Raw genomic sequence first — 7,790 nt, 5'->3', positions numbered from 1 at the left:
ATATATTCAGATGATTTCTTCTTTACATAACTACTTCTAAAGTAGTATTTGGTTTTTAATCTTTTGAGGTCCACTGAGGATGTGCCTTATGATTACAGTGGAACAAAATCAAAGTGGAGGCACAAGAGAAAACCCAAATGTAGTGAGCACAGCCATAAAGTGCACTCACCCAGCTCTGCTTTTGTCCTGGTGACTGAGTCTGAGCACCCTCAGCCCTGCGCTCCTGAGACGGGCCTCTCCCAGCCGTGGGCGGGCGGTACTTCTCTCAGAGACCTGTCAGTTCACAGCTGGTCTCTCACCAACCTCGCAACAGCCTTCTCTCTCCATGAGACTCGCACTACACACACAGATCACTCGCACTTCAGTTACCTTCTGAGGCTCACGTTTAGTCTCCAAGCTGTGATGCAGAGCAATACTTTTATTCTTGTTTTACTCAAGAAGTAGATAAACTGTGTTCTTGTACTAAATAGGTAGTCATCAAATGCTCCATTATTTACGTTTTCAGTCATGCAATGAACATTTATTAGTACTGATTATGCCAAGCAGTCTGCTAGACACTGAAAACAATGAAGCAGAGGCCTGGCCCGTGCTTGCTAAATGCTTAGACCCATGAGGATGACGGCCAGACCACCCAGCAGGACATCGGACAGGATGGGAGCTGACACACACCTCCTGCTCGGTCTGCGTGCAGGGTGCTGAGGCTGGAACCACTGACTGGCTCTGAGAGCAAGCGCTCTCCCTGGTGGCTGTTGGCTTTGAGGAGAAGTGTTCACGCAGCTCCTGGAAAAGAACTCTCTGAAGGCCTGTGCTGCACTCACTCACGGCAGGGCCTTTGGGTGGGAAATGGCGCATGTGGACTTGGAAGCCAATGCTAAGGTCACCCTTGGAACCAGGCTGAGGACGTGCGGACAGGGGACCCCTGGCGGAGCAGCTGGCCCTCCCCGTGCTCACAGCGAGCTGTGCCTGGACTCGGGTGTAGTGGAGCCAGAAGGGCCAGAGAGGGACCATGGCAAACCGCTGGGAAGGGAACGACACCCTATTCTTCTTGGCAATTACACCAATTCCTTCCTGCCCTCACCCCCACCTCACACACAGTGGCTCCTAAGCAGATCCACCATGACTTTTTTTAGAGTTTCGTATTAAGATCCAAAAATATTATGTGGTAGCTTTTTAAAATCAGAAAAAGACGCATATGAAAACTCATCACTTTTCCATACCAAGTCTCTGAGGCTGCTTCAGAGCTTCCATGTTGCCTGTCCAGGCGGTGACACGGGGGCGTTGGGGAGATGTGTGCAAGCAGCAAGCTCTCTTCCCTTCTCTTCATGTCCACCTGGAGCGGCTCCTGGGGAGGGAGGGACAGCTGCTGTTAGTCACATGGTGCCTTCACGTCGGGAATCAGTGTCAAAGGCTTCATGCTCCTGCAGACACACCATGACATATGTGTGTGACACATGTTGTTATTTGGTTTTGCAGAAAAAATACTATAGTCTTTATATTACTTTGTAACTTTTTATTTTTAATCCCAGGTCACCGCTCCAGTACTAACATTAACATCTATTTTATGCTTCTTTCTACAGTCAAATAATACTTTTCATCGTTTAACCATATTACAGACATTTAAGTTCTCTATAGTTTTTACTGTGATGAATAATGCTGCAACAGACAGCTTGATGCATGTACCTTAGATACAAAAGCAGTATTGTTATTCAGATCTATGAATATTTTACATTTAATACACATTTCCAGGTGATTATCTCTAATCTGTCTCAAATGACCAAGTCTGACGATGACTTATTCTCATCAGCTATGGACGCTATTGCCTTTCAAACTTTCTATAAGCTAATGGGTAAAACAATAGATCATTATTTTCCCCTTAATTTACATTCACTATTAATTCTTCAAGTTTACTTTTTAGTTTAAGATAGAATTTTTATCATATATTTTTAATAAAAGAAATATCATTTTATAGAATTACTAGGGGCCTGGTGCACGAAATTCGTGCACTGAGTGTGGGGGGGGGCCGGGGGGCGTGTCCCTCAGCCTAGCCTGCCCCCTCTCACATACTGGGAGCCCTCAGGCGTTGACCCCCATCACCCTCCAATCACAGGATCGGCCCCTTGCCTAAGCCTGACGCCTCTGGCCTAGGCATCCGGCCCGGGCAGCGGGGACCTGCAGTGGCAGCGGGGGGGCGCCGCGATCGCGCGGGCTCTGCCCCTGCCCCTGCAGGATGCCTCTGGCTGAGGCGTTCGGCCCGGGCAGCGGGGACCCACAGCTGCAGCGGTCCCGCAATCGTGGGCTTCGCTTTAGGCCCAGGCAAGGGGCCCCTAGGTCCTTGGACTGCCAGCTTCGACCGTGCCCAGCTCCCATCGCTGGCTCCACCCCTACTTCCTGCTATCACTGGCCAGGGCGGAAAAGGCACCTGATTCTCCGATCATGGCTGGGGGGCAGGGCAAAGGCGGCTTCAGTGGCAGGGGGCTTCTTCCTGCTTTCCCTTTCGCCTCCCTGCATCGTGCCTACATATGCAAATTAACCTCCATCTTGTTGGCAGTTAACTGCCAATCTTAGTTGGCAGTTAATTTGCATATAGCCCTGATTAGCCAATGAAAAGGGTATCGTCGTACGCCAATTACCATTTTTCTCTTTTATTAGTGTAGATTTTCTTTCTTTTTAAAAAATATGTTTTATTGATTTCAGAGAGGAAGGGAGAGGAAGAGAGAGATAGAAACATCAATGATGAGAGAGAATCATTGATCGGCTGCCTCCTGCACGCCCCCCACTGGAGAATCGAGCCTGCAACCTGGGCATGTGCCCCAAATGGGAATCAAACCATGACCTCCTGGTTCATAGGTCGAGGGCTCAACCACTGAGCCATGCTGGCCAGGCAAAAAATTTTTTCTTGAAACTATTATTATTCTGTGTCCCAGACTGTTATCTGAAAACTATCTCTTTTCAGACTATTTTCAGCCATTTCTAGAATAAATTCTAATTTATAACGACACATTTTAAATAACTTGAGAAACACTTCACCACTGTCCTCCAATCCTTTGGTTCTGAATCACAGTGGGGTCTTAATTGCATGGGAGTCTAAGCGTTCTAGAAAGTTTCTCAAAGAACTGCAAATACTTTTAATAGTGAGAAAGATTTTTCCATAAAATTGGAGTTTCTAAATAAAGCATTGCAAGCAAAGCATTCGTATCACTTGCTTTGAGGGCCTCATTACCCAACATTAAGGTGAATGAGTTAATGATCCAATATTGTAATAAAAGTAGAAGCAACTTATCTGAAAAAAAAAAAAATCTGCTCTAGCCAGTTTGCTCAGTGGGTAGAGCATCGGCCTGAAGACCAGTGAGTTCCAGGTGTGATTCCAGTCAAGGGCACATACCTCAGTTGCAGAATCCTCTCTAGCTTGGGTCTTGGTCAGGGCTCATGTGTTTCTCTCACATTAGTGTTTCTCTCTGTCTTTCCCTCTCTCTTCCACTCTCCCTAAAAATCAATGAAAAAATATCCTCAGGTGAGGATTAAAAAAAAGAAATCTCTGGGGCAATGAAACTGCATTTTCCATTTCAGGTACTGAGTTACCATGTCTGCATTCACACTCACACCCGGGCCACTGCGGTTCAATGCACCACGCAAAGTGGGAGACGACCTTCCCAGGTTCCCGAGTGCTCACTGAGCCTCCGTTCAGAAAGGGCCGCTCCCAGGAATCGTCTCCTGCGGTCCGGGTCCGAGGGAGGGAGTGGGAAATGTCACGAATCTCTCCACATCTAGCCGCTCACAGAGGTTCCTTCACAGACGAATTAAGCCTCGGGGAGGGGTGTGTGGTACCCCCCTGTGTGGCCTTGTCAGCATCCTCTTGCCATTTGATGTAATTTTCAAGAGCTGGGAAGGGCTTGGAAAGATGTAGTCACAGAGTCCACTCTGGCTGGGTAGGCAACAGTGGGGAATAATTCTGTTTCATCCTGGGTGCCATAGGTCTTAGGGCTGACCAAATGCAGCCCGGACACGGGACAGTAGGGAGTTTTGGAAATAAAGATATGTGCCAAATCATGGAATGAAATAGAGACAATTGACTTGAGAAGCTGCCTCAAGTATTTGCAAGGCCCTCATGTGGAAGGCCCCAGTGCACCGTGAGTGATTTCACAGACCCCAGCTCTCCCACACAGAGGCTGCCTGGGTGGCACGATTGTCCCCCGAACCCTCGTTCACTGGCTCACAAGCACTGGCTGAGCACAGGGTGTCATCGGGCCACCTGGGGACGAGGCTCAGCAGCAGAGGACGCCGAGTGGACGCCTTGCCCAGCTGTGACGAGGGGGCATCTCACGGTAACTTCTGGGAGCCTTCCCACGTCTTCGGTGGTCTGGTGGTTTTGTTCGAAGTGTTTGTCTGCATCTGCAGAACAGCCATCCAGACTGTGTTTGAGCAGAACTGGTGTTCTTGGTGACCGACCACCCGCCAGGCCGATTCTCACGTCCTTGGCCTCATTAAACCCATGCGTTCACCTCCTAGTTACAGACGCTAGGAAACACAGCTACAGATATTTCCATTTACACTAACTGTGCTTTCACTTTTTTAAAGACATAGAGGCCTCTGATTTGTGGAGAGAAAAGGATATAAAAATGAGCCTTTTTATTTAGAGCAGATAGTAAAAGGCATCAGGCTCCTGCTTCCATAACGCTCCCTCATTCTTACCCGATCCGTGGCTTTCTCCTGTTACTGTCTCTGATCCGGGGATGCCGCATCTTACAACACGTGTCCTGCAGTCATGGATCTTAAATCAACGGCATTTTTACCCAATGGAAATGGCTGTTTCCCTTCAAAAAATGTCAGCAAGTAGCGTTCCCATGAAGATTAGGATTTAAACCTCTCGGCCTGGAACCGAAAGATTTGCAGGATGTATCCGTCCCCATCTCCAACACCGTCCCCACAGCACCAGCTCTCACTCAGAGGTGCGTGTTCTCTTTGTGGGGAAGTGCGCCTGCTCCTGCCTCCAGGTTCCCTGTTGGAGGGCTGCCCACCAGGCGGCCGCCGGGCCCCCCTCAGGAGACACAGCCCTGTCTGTGCAGGAACTCCCGCAGCCCGAGCTTCTCTGTCCGGCCTCGCAACTGGATTATGCAGTTATTTATAAAGTCGTTTTATTTATTTTTACTTTTTAAAATTTTCCCTCACCTGAGGATCTTTTTTCCATTGATTTTTAGAGAGAGTGGAAGGGAGGGAGGAGACAGAGAGAGAAACAGAGATTGGTTGCCTCCCATTTGTACCAGACAGTGGCCAGGGATGAAGCCTGCAACCGAGGTACGTGCCCTTGACCAGGAATTGAACCCTCAACCCTTCAGTCCATGGGCCGACGCTCTAGTCACTGAGTCAAACCAGCTAGGGCTATTTTTACTATTTTTCAATCCTTACCCTAGGATTTTTTTTCCCATTGATTCTAGAGAGAGAGAAAGGAAGAGGGAGAGAGAGAGAGAGAGAGAGAGAGAGAGAGAGAGAGAGAGACACTGATTGGTTGCCTACTGTATGAGCCCTGACTGGGGATTGAACCTGAAACCTGGGAACATGGCCGAACTGGGAATCAAACCCGAGACCCTTTCGTGCACAGTATGATGTTCTAAGCCAGTGATGGCGAACCTTTTGAGCTCGGCATGTCAGCATTTTGAAAAACCCTAACTTAACTCTGGTGCCGTGTCATATATAGAAATTTTTTGATATTTGCAACCATAGTAAAACAAAGACTTATTTTTGATATTTTATACTAGAGGCCCGGTGCACAAAAATTTGTGCACTCGGGGGAGATGGGGGGTCCCTCAGCCTGGCCTGTGCCCTCTCGCAGTCTGGGACCCCTCAGGAGATAACGACCTGCTGGCTTAGGCCTGCTCCCGGGTGGCAGAGGGCAGGCCCAATCCCTAGGTGCAGCCCCTGGTCGGGCTCAGAGCAGGGCTGATTGGGGAGTTGGGGCGCCGCCCCCTGTCATGCACAGAGCAGTGCGGATTGGGAGGTTGCGATGCCACCCTCAGTCACGCTCAGGGTAGGGCCAATTGGGGGGTTGGGGCACCGCCCCCGTCACACTCAAGGCAGGGTCGATGGGGAGGTTGTGGCTCCACCTCCTGTCACGCACAGAGCAGGGCCCATCGGGGGGTTGGGGCTCTGGACCCTGTCACGCACAGAGCAGGGCCCATCAGGAGGTTGGGGAGCTCCCCCCTGTCACTCACAGAGTAGGGCCGATAGGGGAGTTGGGGCACCGCCCCCTGTCACACACAGAGCAGGGCCGATGGGGAGGTTATGGCTCTACCCCGTCATACACAGAGCAGGGCCCATGGGGGGGGAGGGTTGGGGCACTGCCCTCTATGACCCACAGAGCAGGGCTGACCAGGGGGTTGGGGCGCTGCCACTCTCACACTCAGGGCAGGGCCGATGGGGAGGTTATGGCTCTACTCTGTCACACACAGAGCAGGGCCTGTGGGGGGGGGGGTGTTGGGGGCGCCGCACCCTGTCACACACAGAGCAGGGCCGATCAGGGGGTTGGGGTGCCGCAGCCTGTTACACACAGAGTCGCAGGGCGATCAGGGGGTTAGGGAGCTCACCCCTATCAGGCACAGAGCAGGGCTGATCAGGGGGTTGGGGTACCTTCCCCGTCACGAAAAGAGCAGGGCGGATAGGGAGGTTGTGGCCTCGCCCCCTGTCACACACAGAGCCACAGGGCGATCAGGGGGTTTGGGCACTGCACCCTGTCACGCTTATCCCGGTGCCGGGAGACCTCGCGGCTCTGCTGATCCCGGTGCTGGGAGGCATATTACCCTTTTACTATATAGAATAGAGGCCTGGTGCACGGGTGGGGGCCGGCTGGTTTGCCCTGAAGGTGCCGGGGTCGAGCCCCAGCGGGTCCAGGGGTCCCCAAAGGTGTGGACGGAGTCGGCGAAGAAGGAATGACACGGAGACAGCGTTCAGTTGATCAGCAGCCTAGCCAGGATCTCCAGCCAAGTTCTGGTCTCGATCTCCAGAGAGGTTCTGTTCAGGTTCTCCAGTCAGGTTCAGTAGCCATGTTCCCTCGCTAGGTTCTCCAGCCAGGTTCTGTCTGAGATCTCCAGCCAGGTTCGGTCACCAGGTTCTAGTCAGGCTCTCCTGCCAATCTCCGCAGTCAGGTTCAGTCCAGGATCCCCTGCCATGCTCTCTCGCCAGGCTCCGCCTCCAGGCTCCGAGGCCAGTCCCTGTCCAGGATCCTCCGGCATGCTCTCGCCAGCGAAGTTCTTCTGTCCCTAGAGAACGTTCTGTGTAGGCTCTGTGCCTAGGCTCTGTCTCTCTTGGTCCTGTCTTCCAAGCCCTCTGTCTTGCTGTCTTGTTACATCTGTATTTATACCAGTTCATTTTAATCCTGTCAATCTCTATTACAAAGGTTAGGGCGTTTCTTATCTCCATTCCAGGGAGTAAAGATTATGTAGCTTAAGCATGATTGTTTGTAGTTAAATTGATTAACTACCCGCCTGGCACTTAGTTAAAAGGTTTTATTCCCTCCCTAACTTCAGGGGAAAATCCCTACCTGGGGAAACAACCTTTCTCGGAGAGGTGACCTTGGTTAAAACACAGCGCCAAGAAGGTGAGCAAACATATTAAGAACAGTATTCCATATATGCCAGGCCCTTGAAACAGCAAGGATGGACCGGCTCCCGGCATGAAGGGTGTCCTGGATCAGGGTGGGGGTCGACACTGGGGTGCCTGGCCAGCCTGGGTGAGGGGATGATGGCTGTTTGCAGCTGGTCACACACCCTTCAGGGTGGGGGTCCCCATTGGGGTGTCTG

Source organism: Myotis daubentonii, chromosome 17 (genome assembly GCF_963259705.1).
Source record: "Myotis daubentonii chromosome 17, mMyoDau2.1, whole genome shotgun sequence".
Lineage (NCBI taxonomy): Eukaryota > Metazoa > Chordata > Mammalia > Chiroptera > Vespertilionidae > Myotis > Myotis daubentonii.
The sequence above is the reverse complement of the archived record's forward strand: the minus strand, read 5'-3'. Positions refer to the sequence as shown.